Here is a 12,383-nt window from a genome sequence, read left to right as displayed (position 1 = left end):
AAATTAAATCTGTCTGTCTGTAAAAAAAGTGATGTCTACACTACAAGAAATACAGTTGGCAAGTATGAGCTGTTGCTTGTGTTGCTGCTGGGAAGGATCTTGCCTGGATAATTTTGTTTTCAAAGAGGTTATTGGTAAGTTCCCCTGAGCTTTGTAATAGTGAGATGCAAATAATCTATACAACAATGACAATTCTACTGTTTTCCTCACAAGTTTGTAGATCTGCCTGCAGCAGGCTTTGCAAGTTGATGAGGTGAGTCAAGATATATTGCCACCTGGGAGGCATCCTTTGTTTTCTGGAGTTCTCTGCCTCTTCATACCTTTTATGTGTATTTTTGTTGCTTTTTTCTTCTTTGATACATGCTTTTCTGATTTCCTTTGGTTTTGTTGTGTTTAGGCTTTTTCTGTACTTCTCAAGTGCAGACATGCATCTCCTTCACCATTAGCAGCTTCTACAGATTTTAGAGTTTATATTTTTAATATCCAAGCCAGATTGCTTATCCCCAGTTAGTTACTTTTGTATTTTTATTTACTTGAGGAAGTTACCTGTAAGTTCTGCCAAACATTAACTCAGACTCAGCTGCAGTAAGGCTAGGGGAGTGTCATGGGCTGGGAGACATGAGATGTTCTAATATATGATATAATTGGGAAGACTTAAACCCTGGTTTTATTCCAAATTTTTTCTTCCACTAGTTTTGGGAATTGAAATAGTAAGTATACAGAGACCCAAAAAATTATGTGAATACTGAAAAACATGATAGGTAATTTTCAGACATTTCCTTTATGCACTCTTAGGCCTGAGAAAGTAAATTTTAATCCCAAGTTCTGAATGAATACAGACTTCTGAAATAGTTTTTTGCTCCAACATAGAGTGTAGGATTTTAAAAGAGAAATAGTATATCTAATTTGGTTGGTTTTTAGCCTCATTTCATTGATGTGATGCAAAACAGTAGTAGAAGCTACTTTTACCTGATTTAGTGTACTAGTTTACCACAAGAGTTTATTATATGTGGAGTACCTCAAGAGAAAGTGAGCCTTCTAAATTCTTCCAACATCAATATGTCAAAGCTGTTTAAGTTGGTTTTAAATGAAACAGATATGGAATTATATAAATGGGGAAGTTGTATGTACTCTGACCAGCTTGAACACTGTGAGATAAATGATTAGATTTTTGGAAGTTAGCCGTGCAGATGCTGCAGCCCATGTGCTGAACTGATCAGCATGAGAACTCAGTCCTGTGTGCAGGGTTATCCATGTTGCTTCCACTCAGTCCTTCCAAATAGGACTATTCATGCTAGTGAGTGGGATATGGTGGGATGGCCAGCAGCAGTCCAACTGAGTATAGAAATTATAACATTTTTCAAGTTCTGCAATTTTTCATACTTATGCAGTTTCTATTATAGAATACAAGTAATGCCTACAGTGTTAAACGCTTAGGTAACTCTGAAACTTGCTAATGTTTCATTTTTCTAGCAGCCCTTTTACTGTGGTTATGCTGCTTATGTTTTGACTACAGACTACTGGAATTTGCTTTGAAAATATCAATGTTTTATTTGAGGATTACTTTTGGAGCAGCTTCTTTTATAAATCCTGATTCAGGCAAGAAGAGACTTTCGTAGGTCATGTCAGTAAAGACTGCATTGTTGTAGAACATTCAGGAGATAAATATTTGAGATTGACTGAAATGTCTAATTCTGACTTCACTTAGTTTTGAATGCTCACCTTTTGATCTTACCTTCCCCTGTTTGTGCCTACTTTCTGTAGGGCCAGAAAGGGTTCCTGTAATGCTATTAAGGTTATGTTGTACAGCATTACTTATTTCCCATCCTGCCTCTGATATGTTTAGGACTTTTAAGACTCACTGCTGAGAGTCATCCACTTGATGTAGTGGGAAATCAATGATCTCAAAAAAGCTGAATTATACTTGCTGTATGTTGGTGCTCACAAATGGTATGTGAGTTTACAATGAAGACTAGATTCAGGCCTGTAACTGTTACCCTGATTTTTCCTAATCTTATGTTGATACAAATTCTTGACAAAATAATAAATGCCCACTAACATGATGTGTGTGTAAGCAGTGTTAAATTACAGTGCCTGTGAGATGAAGGCTGTTACATATTTCCAATTTGCTTAATTTAAAACTGAAAATTCTAATGCTTGTTCTTTTGAAAACTTGTTCTGGAAGTGCAGTGGAGTTGCATCTAGGACAAAGGTCTGAAAGGTTCCATCCGGTTTGGGCGCTTCATAAGAATTGCCACCTGAAGAAATTCTGGTAATTGATACCAGTAGTATTACAAGTGGTGGCTCATGTGGAGCTACTGTGCCATACATGCATGTGCTTCTGGGAAACTGGGCACTTTTTTTCCCCCTCCCAGGACTAGGAAAGGAGGATGAAAAAATGGCCTGCTACTTTGCCCAAGAAAGGCAGAACAGTAAGCCATTTGTCCCTGGAATGTGGCAGAATTCCCCTCGTGCACGTTTCCTGTCTTCTTCAGAGCATTTCTCAGTGCTCGTCCTAGTTTTGGTAGGATCATCACTCTCCCCTTCACCTTAGTTGGAGCACCATGCAGGGAGGGAAGTGTCTGCTCAAATGTTCAGAGAAGGATGGAAAGGAAGGGGTGGGAACCACTTGGCTTGAGGAATAGCTACTCATTTTTCTCCATTTATGCTAAGTTTTTATAGCCCTTCTTATGTGACTTTTATGCTCATTTTGCATTAGAGGATTGGACAAAAGCATCAAGCAGTTCTTGAAAGAAGGGTAAGAGGATCTTATCAGTTCAGCAAAATTTAACTTGCTAGATGTACAAGCTGACCAAGATGAAAGTGTGCTCTTCTTTAGGAACATTATATGGAATAAGAGTCCTGATGACTCTTTCATAAAAGAGCTTTTGGCTTGCTCTATTAAATAATTAAATCTCTCTTCCTGGAGAGGCTTTTCATCTGTGCCAGCAAAATGCTTCTGGCTTCTTGTAAGAAGACCGTGAGATGGGTTCCAGTATGGTGAGGCATGGCTGCTGGTTTTATATGGACACAATTTCTAGAAATTTAATTATAATCTTTCTAAGATTAGAATCTAAATTTATTTTACTTTTGGCTATAAGGGCTTGACATTTAATAGGCTGTCTTCAAACTCGTTAGCCTTGATTTCTGAGGTAACCAAAGCCATTGCATAGTTTTCTTCTGGGATTCATTGTGCTAAATATCTTCAATTCTGGTGTAAAGTAATAAGATCTTAGAGTTGCGCTGAAACCCTGAATTATGGGTGTGGAGTGGAGACTTAAGTCTCAAAGGTTTGCAATCTCTGAGCTCCCAGAGAGCTGCCTGGCAGCAAGGAGGGTTTTGTGCAAGTGCCTGTATACATTAGTGTTTGCAAAGAACCACTTCATGTTCCAACAGTCGCACCTTGAATGTTGGAACATTGCTTTCTAGTTGCATCTTGCAGCTCAATATAAACACCTCCTTGCATAGAGAGATGTAAGAGAGTGAAAAACAGTCTTTGAAGAATAAAAAAACAATGGGGTTTAGAGAGCCTGATGGGTCTTCATTGTCATCACAGAAGATCAAAGAAAACCTTGGAGCTGCTCTTTCTACTCAGAATTGGAAATAACATTCTTAATTACAGAAGTGAGCAGGTCTGACAGAGTTTTTTCTTCAAAGGGAGGAATGCTATACTTCATCTTTCAGCCTTTGCACTCTTTGCAGCATAGCATTTTTGAAAAATTACACCTGTCCTCTAATGGAAGACTTGTATTTAAAGTATTCCCAGGCCAGTCTTGGGTATATTCAGCTTCAGGTTGCGTCACCCATTTCAGCAAGGTGATCCTAGTGAGCACGCTACTAAATAGAGAAGAAGAAAATGTCACCAGGGTGATGAAGATTAATAATGTGGAGGTGCTAGAAGTTTACTTACTGTATTGCAAGCTCTTTTTCTGCTTTTCCACTAGGAAAAGCAGTATTTGTTGATCAGCTTTTAGGATTGAGTAATGCTCTCGGGGTTCTTATTTTCCACCAACAACTACAAAAAATGTGTCTCCACTTATGAAGCCCTTTTCTGGCTTGTTCCAGTGTAGTTTTAACCTTCTGTGTTCTTGATTTTAAGCAGTTAATTTTTGCTTCCGTTACACCTTGTGTTAGGACTTCAACATCTTACATCAGTCATGGGGCGTGGTTTTGTTTTGGTTTGGGTTTTTTGGTTTATTTTTGGGTTTTTGGGTTTTTTTAATTGTGCTCTTTTTTTTAAACCTGTTTGTTCTGGTCTGCAAATGTGTCTTTCTCACTTAACCATTTAGAAGCAGAGGCTGTTTTTCTATAATATCTTTTCCAGTCTTTGACTCGGTAGGGTCGTGATCATTGGTTCTGTGTGAGTCCATCATGCATTACATGGGGTCCATGTTCTGGATGCACTGTTTAAAGCTATTTCTGTGCTTATTGTAAACAGTGTGGTCCCTTTCTGTGGTTCACCAACTTTTGGGGCCATCCGGCTGGTCTGCCAGAGGCTGTGAAACGGTGGCTACAAGGAACACATGTTTTGGTCTTGAGAAGGCCTCAGCTGTGCTGACAGGTGTTACTCCTTTTGAAGTGGACAGTTCATTCCTCATCTGCTGGTAGCTGTGAGGAAAGGAAGTGGAGAGAAGAATGAGTAAGGTGGAAATACAGGAGGGCACGAAGCATATTGGTGCAGTTTGAGGTGACTACTGAAATATGGTATAGATTTGAAGATGGCTGGTCAGCCAGAGGCTGTGAAACAGCGGCTACAAGGGACACATGTTTTGGTCTTGAGAAGGCCTCGGTTGTGCTGACAGGTGTTACTCCTTTTGAAGTGGACAGTTCATTCCGCATCTCTGCTGGTAGCTGTGAGGAAAGGAAGTGGAGAGAAGAATGAGTAAGGTGGAAATACAGGAGGGCACGAAGCATATTGGTGCAGTTTGAGGTGACTACTGAAATATGGTATAGATTTGAAGAAGACCTTGCACTGGAAGAAAAATGGATGGAACTTGAGGAGGAATGGAAAGTTGGCATTGGCATGAAGATGTGTTGGGTGGCATGTTTCAGGGTGATGTGAAGTCTTTTACATGACCTTTTGTTTGGGACTTGTGTGTTCTTAAGAATAGAGTAATACTTTGTTATTATTCCACTTTTGGTTTTGTGTCTGAAGTGCAAGTGCTCAGCATAGCAAACGTCTTGCAGGCTTCGCTTTAGATCCTTTTATGCCACATGCACCAGCAGTAGGATGAAACACATCTCACTGACAGCTGACCTGCTCCTCCCCTGGCTCTCTGAGGTGGCAGTGATGGACTGGTGTCATCATTCCAGTCAGTTAGGGCTGCAGTGAAGGTACTGCTAGCATGTAGGTCTCTGGAGGTGAGGGATGGTAATGTACCTTAGAATGTGGGTGTGGGGGATTTTTTTGTTTGGTTTTACTATGATTCTGAGATAAAAGTGCGTAAGAATCCTTTAGCAAATAGTTTGTAGGGATCAATCTTTGTGCCTGTAGTGAGTCTCTGGCATTAATATAGAGACATCTCTGCCTGTTATTAAGCTTACAGAGGAGTTGTATATCTGGGGCCTTTATGGATACAATGAGCATATTTGAAAAAAAAAACCACAAAAAACTTGAAGTTCCAGGTTATCTGTCCAACTTCAAAACATGATTGAGAGCATTGGCAAATGCACACATGTGGACAGGCAAGTGCTTGCTTACCAATCACAATTGGGGTGATCCAAGAAATGGCCTTGTGCTACACAAAATAAAAGTAAGTTTGTTCATGCTAAGTGCCAACCTCAAGGCATTTGTGACTTCCAGAGAAAAGTTTATGCAGCAAACACTAGGACCATGTTTTATTTTCCTCCATAAATGATGATGATGAATGATGAGTTTGCCACCAATTGGCAGACTTCCCATATACTTGCTAGGAAAGGAAAGAGCTCAGCAAATAGCTATTGTGAAATCAAAGGTTATTTTCAAAAGAAAAAGAAAATTATGCTAGATAAATTTATTTGGGAAGGAAAACTGGAATGTAGAAAAATTAGTGGAAGAAAAAATTGTCCCCTTGTCTTTTAAGTTCTGTGAATATCAGAAGTACCAAAATCTTGAGATTTTGTTGTTATGTAAACATAACCATGGGATGGTTTAACTTACTTCTAAAAGTCTAATGAATGTATCAAGCCAAGTAAAATATTCATTAGAGTAATTGGTTCAGTTCAACCTCTCAAGGCTACAGCTTGGAAATACACACACTATTGCCTTTAGAAATGCAGCATGTTGATTCACCAGCCATTTTGCTCAACTCATTTTCATTCCATATGCTTACTATACTTTGCAAAATCTAATTAAGTAACTGAGGTAGCAGTTTGCAAGCAATATTTGATACATTCCTAAGCCAAAGTTTAAGTGGTATCCAGAGTAAAACCTGTTCAGTTGCAAGATGCATCAGAAATTTTTAAGATATTCTTGTATTAAAATAATTGGATATGGAAATACTTACACAAGTGATAATAATGTAATAAAAAGTTATTTTTTCCAAAATAGTAATCTGTTTGTTAATTCACTGAGATATGCCTAAATGAAGTGTAAAATTCATTAATGTGCTAGATAGACAGTTTTCACTGTAGGAAGCTGGTTTTAGTGTCATATGATGAATTTATCATACCCTCATAGGTTTTCCTCTCTCCTCCCCTCTGTGATGGGCATCTGCCTCCGACCATATGGTTTTGGAAAATTTTAATTGAAATTCTTCTGTCAAGGAGCTGAGCTAGAGAAAGCCTAACTTGCTTATAATTGCTAAAAATGTTGTAGAGACCTTCTGTTTCCATGCGGAGGAGCAGGAACTTGAAGCTTAGCGCAGGCGGGTAGCTTGTGCCAGGGACAGGCTTTTGCTTTCGATGAAAGTCTGCCGAATATTGGCCAACTTGTGTACCTTTCACAATTTCTTCATTTCCAACAGAGACTTGCTGGAGTCTCTTGTGACTGTGTCCTCGTGAAACCTGTGTTCTCTGGGATCTGATGAGTGTCTCGTGACTGTGTCCTTATGAAACCTCTCTTGGCTTCTCTTGCTGGCGCATCTATAGATGGCTCTATCCTGTCACAGGTCCAGTGCGTGATCCAGGTGCTCATGTGCCATCACCACAGGTGGCAGGGCAGGCTGGTGGAGCTCTGCATCGTCCTCAGCTGGAGTTTTAGCCATCTGCCATTGCCAAACGTGGGTTCTTGTGAATGACCACTGACTCTAAATGTTAGCCCCGCTGCGCAGTTCCCCAAATCTTCCTGACCCAGCATCTCGTCACGATGGTTAAAAGCGAGTGTAAAAATTGCCATAGGCATCGGCACTCTTCTGGCTGATCTGCAGAGCTAAGCACAGAGGTTTAGTGAGTATTGATTCTGCTGCAGAGACAAATAGGTGTTTCTTGAAATGCACCTTTGCAGCTATTTCTGCGTCCTTCAACTACCGCTGCTACCATGATGTTTTAAAAAAGGAAGCAACTCCTGGAATAAAACCCTGCTGCAATGGTATGTTGAGAGTGTGCTGCCAGGACAGCCCTTACTGGGGCTGTAGGTGAATGCCCTTGGAGCCAGCAGCTCTGTGGGAGGAGGCAGAGGCTGGCTAACAGGGAGCTGTGCTGGAGCTGAACAGGGTGAAGCAGCGAGGGCTTGGGGAGCTGCTGGGCAGAGGAGGGACACACATATAGGCTTAGCAGCTTGCACGGGAGGGAGGCAAAACTGAGAGTCCCTTAGCAGTTGAAGCCTGGTTAGTTCCTGTTTCAGTTTTTTTGGTCATTTTTTCAAGTGTCATACATGCCTTGGTGGTTTGTGAATGGGGATTAGATTAAAAGAATGGTTTGAGTCTCTTTGACTTTAGTTTTTGTCTGTGTTGTGCATCTTTTTCTTAGCTTTCCAAATAATCAGAGGACTAGGTAAAGACTTTTATTGGTCTTATTCCCCTGTTGCTACCTTTGGCAAAATGTTGTTAGAAAAATAGCATTTTGGATCTGATAATCAAATAATTTTGCATCTTTTGCACACGCCTCTTGAACTTTCAATTAAGTTTTTAACCCCTCTCCTGCCTTTATTTATGAAATACATAGTTTCCTGGTTTCAAGGAGTATTTCTCAAGGCTGAGAAACTTGGACTATTCCACAGTATTTTAAAGAAGCATAGTTTATAAACACCGATAAAACATTGATAAGCTTCTAAAAATAGACTTAATAAAACAACCTTCTTTTATTGAAACACAAAACTTAATGTTGACTGACCATTGAATCAAAGAGTAAAATGTCAGTATTCCTGCATTTCTTTTTTATTTCTAGCCATATATAGCTTTGTGAATATTATTCTTACAGCAATGAAGTCTACTTCTAGCACAGAGCAACTCTTTATGAGCAATTTTCACTGGCAGATTAAGAAAACTATGACATAGCTATTTACATATTGCCAGTAAATATGGTCTTGCACTGTTACCACATTGAGATCTTTTTCCATTAGCAAAATTTTATATAGTACCAAAAATAATTTTTGTACTGAATAAGTACAATAGCTAGAAAGTGTTTATAGGCAGCCTTTAATATCATGCTCTTGGACTGTGCCTGATACTGTATGGTGCTGGTGATAAGAGTAAAGAATTAGGAAAAATGCCAATGTGGGCACAGTGGAATTCATTATTGCAGTGGGGTTCAAGATCTTGCTAGTGTGATGTTTATGGATATGGTTTATGTGTCACTTAGTGAAACATCTTAAAAATGCATTGTAGTTTGTATATGCATAATATAGCACATGTAGTTTGTATATGCATAATGCTGTAGCATTATGATATTTTTGTAATACCGGTCATGAAAAATGTACTGTATCTCACAAGAGAGAGCTGGCACCACAACTGGTTTTTCTAATAGTCAGGCTGTGTATTTCCATCTTGTCACTGATGTTTGAAAACTCTTTGGTCAGTTTAGAGCTTAGGTGATTATATGAACCATGTGGGAGCAGGAAACATCTGAAGAGTGTTTTTTTCTGTTTGTGCTAAATAGAGTGAGGATTAATCGAAGTGTACTACCAAAGAAGACTAAACAAGCATCTGTATCTTTTTGTCGTGATTATTTACCTGATGATGTAAAAGTTCCCAGCATCTTTCAAATACACAATGTTCTCTTGAATCATAACATTGCTTTGTTTTGTGGACTTATTTATAAAATAAGCATAAGTAAGGACTTGGTTGTGTTAGTTCCCCATACATCTTAGTCTTTGCTCATGATAAGTGTTTCCCAAATGACTTAAATTGTTTTGTATAACGGCAAAAATTTCCTTGGCATTTGCACCCTAGCCTCGTGAAAGCTTAGTTAGGGCTTTATGTGCCAAGGCACACAGAAGCCCTCTGATCATCTGGGTGTCCGCCCACGGGTAAATGTAAAGGACAGAGGGGGTCCTGTTCACTTCTGTAGGGCTGCTGTGCACTGGAAGTGTGTGTGTGGTGCCTCGCTGATCTGAGGTCCACGTTGCAGCCTGTGCAGTAATGCACAAAAGCTGAGATTGCTCTGCGTGGTGCTGGCAATGTGTACATTCAAAACAAGAATTCCTGCTGGCTGAACAAACAGCTTTGTTTTATGGTCTCCTTAAAACAGACCTAGCAAACTACAAGTGGTCAGCTTCTCAAAGGGCACACCTAAATAGATCCTGCTTTTCAGAGATGGAGACAAGCCCCCTCATAGGTGAATCACTCAGCAAAACAACAACAACAGCAGCACCACAGAACGCCAGCCCGGGGTTTCATGGTGACGCACCCCGACAAGGAGCAGTCCCAGACGCTGATGCTGCGGGCTGCGAGGTGTGCTCGGCCGGGCCGTGTTTCCGCGGGTGCCTCGGCAGCGCTGTGCTCGGCGGAGGGCTATAATTAGATTAGCAGCCTGCTCAGCAGCGGTGCCAGCCTGCGAGCCTCAGCGAGCATGTGCTGGATTCTGCATGTGCCTCCCGCTTATTGGCGGCCGGCGTTGCTGCCTGCCGGTTTGATAGGTTTCCCCAGTAATCTTTATGCTGCATTACAGACATAGATACAGAGGTACTGCGTGCATGCAGCGGGAGAGGTGCTCAGCTTGTAGCGTAAAAGAAAGCCCACAGATGAAAGGCACTGCTCTTTGTTGCAAAGCATCAGTACTTAAGGACTGCTAGCTGGGAGCGGAGAGGTCAGTGAAGGAGTTTTACGTGGTGGTAATTACTTTCAGGTCTTTATCTCTCCGGTAAAACAGTCATGCATGAAATGAATACTGTTAATCATGTCATCTGTTTAATTTGATCTTGCTTTCGTTAATGTCATGTATACTCCGGTGGGAGAGCCATCAGATTACAAAACATATCATTGGAATGGGTTCAGTTCAAAAATAGAGCATATTTATATGAGAATATTGCTTTCATTTGAAATTTTGAGCCTGTGTATGAGAGTGATTTTACTGGTTGCCTTTTGTTATGCTAATAGAAATATTTCTTTTATTGGAATGTTTTCTGCTGAGCAATTGAATTAGAGCATTTATAACTATTAGCATATGAAGATAAATCTGTAAATATTGATCAGTTTAAAGAATAATTTTGCAAAGTATTCTTTAATATGATCACAGTAATAACTATCTTGATGGTTCTCTTGCAACAAGGTAGAGGGATGAGGAGTATTATGCTATTGTTCTTTCAACAAAGATGCTGGAGCCTTCATGTTTGGGTGGATTCTTTGTTTCATCTACTGGCTTTTATTTTAAGTGGCTTTCAAAATGAAAGTGAAGCTCTTCAGCCTGGTAGATTTCAATATATCCTTTGCTTGCACATACATGTATTTTGTACGTATTTATTGTTCTCGAAGGCTGAATTTTGGCCCAAAGCCTTGTTTATTGTGAGAACTGCCTTCAGCAGTAGAAAGAAACAAGATATATATATGCCAATCTTTTAATCTGTGATTCTGAGACTATTACAGTATTTATCATAGCGTCATACTCATTTGAGTTTTTTTCATACTTGACCTACGCACCAATTGATCACAACTTTTCCCATAAAAAGCATGCATATTTAATGAAAACATTCTACAGTGAAAGCTGTTCAGAACAAAAGAAAGTGAGCATAAAGTATTTTTTAAAAGTCTCATAATGCAGGCATGACTCATTTGATGAGTTTTGAATATTAAGGCTGACTGGTGAGACTTCAGAGTTAATGCCCTTGTCTGTGTCAGACTCCAGAGCCCACATGAACTTGTGTATTAAGTCACCAGTCATCTGGCTGGCTGGCTGCCACCATGCGTCCGAGGTACGAGTAGATTGTCTCAGCCAGGATCAGAAAGGTGTTAGGAACAGGAGCTATTTTGGTATTAGCCTTCATTCTTCCCTCTGCACTTATCCTTGAAGAGGTTTTTTCTACTGTGCAAGCCAAAGTAAAATTTAGGTTGCTCCCTTTTAAAGCATGTGGTGTGAAACTGTGTTGCCTTCTGAGTAGATGCCCTCAAATGTGAGCATTTACTTAGTTGCCAACTTTATATGGCAGTGGGTACAGCAAAGACACGTTCCTTGTTATTTGTGATTGCATATTCAGACAGAAGAGTATTTGGGAGGTTTAATTACAGCTGATGCATAATAGTTGGTTTGAAGTTTTGCTGTTGACTAAAACAGGTAACTTGGTGTCTATTTTATTGTCAAGAGCAAGTTGTTTTTTCATATTCCAGGAGCTGGTTTTGAAGTTGTTTTCCTTTAGGCAGACTTGGAAAATGGCATTTTTGCATTGTGACAGTTAAGCCTGGACAGGGAGGACTCAGGATGTGAAGGCATGTTATTTTTGATCTGTTCCATATTCCCTCATTGCCCCAAGTTACCAACCAAAAGTGTTTTAAAGATGCTCTAAGGTGATTTATGCCTTCTACCTTATTTTACAGAGGATCACCTTAAGTAATTTTTCTATGTTTTTATAACCTTTGCAACAGCATTCCATGAAGGAGTGACTGAAATCAATGTTAATAATAGTGAAATGTAGAAGGTAAATATCCTCATCTGAATCACATATTTACCATATGCAGACCAGTGGGTTTCTGAGAGAGGAGAGCCTGATGTTTTCTACTCCATATATTAGGCTATTCTCATTTGTAAGCAGCATAAAGTATGTCTGGAAAAACGCTGTAAAAGTTATCACATTTTTGGTGGTGGATACAGGTAATACCACCACCCACTGGAAATGAAGTGATGCACCAGCAGCTATTCAGCTATTTTGCCTCCAGAAAGGGCTGTGATGATCTATACAAGCATCACAAGTAAACATGACAGAAATGAAACTAGAACTGGTAACCTTGTAATTTAACTTTGCAATAGCTTAACAGCAAGGAATATGCCACTTTGTTATTGCTCCATTTTGTAACAACCTCATTTTTCTTCTCGGT

The 12,383-nt window shown here is 39.7% G+C and overlaps 1 protein-coding gene across 4 annotated transcripts in view; it reads left to right on the top strand.

The window, feature by feature from the left end:
- Nucleotides 1-12,383, top strand: part of FAM110B (family with sequence similarity 110 member B) — a 113,842-nt gene that overhangs the window by 42,304 nt on the left and 59,155 nt on the right. For 2 of the 4 annotated variants that reach the window (XM_039703064.1, XM_039703060.1), the window contains exon 1: nucleotides 9,990-10,164. The exons of 1 other annotated variant lie outside the window; for it this stretch is intronic. The gene's annotated coding sequence lies outside the window, so the exon portion shown is untranslated. Of the gene's footprint in view, nucleotides 1-9,989; nucleotides 10,204-12,383 lie in introns of those variants that run through there. One more of the 4 variants, XM_039703063.1, reaches the window with a different exon arrangement.

Source organism: Passer montanus, unplaced genomic scaffold (genome assembly GCF_014805655.1).
Source record: "Passer montanus isolate IOZ18808 unplaced genomic scaffold, ASM1480565v1 scaffold16, whole genome shotgun sequence".
NCBI classification, from domain to species: Eukaryota; Metazoa; Chordata; class Aves; order Passeriformes; family Passeridae; genus Passer; species Passer montanus.
Note: the sequence above shows the minus strand (reverse complement) of the source record. Positions and strands in the feature narration are given on the sequence as shown.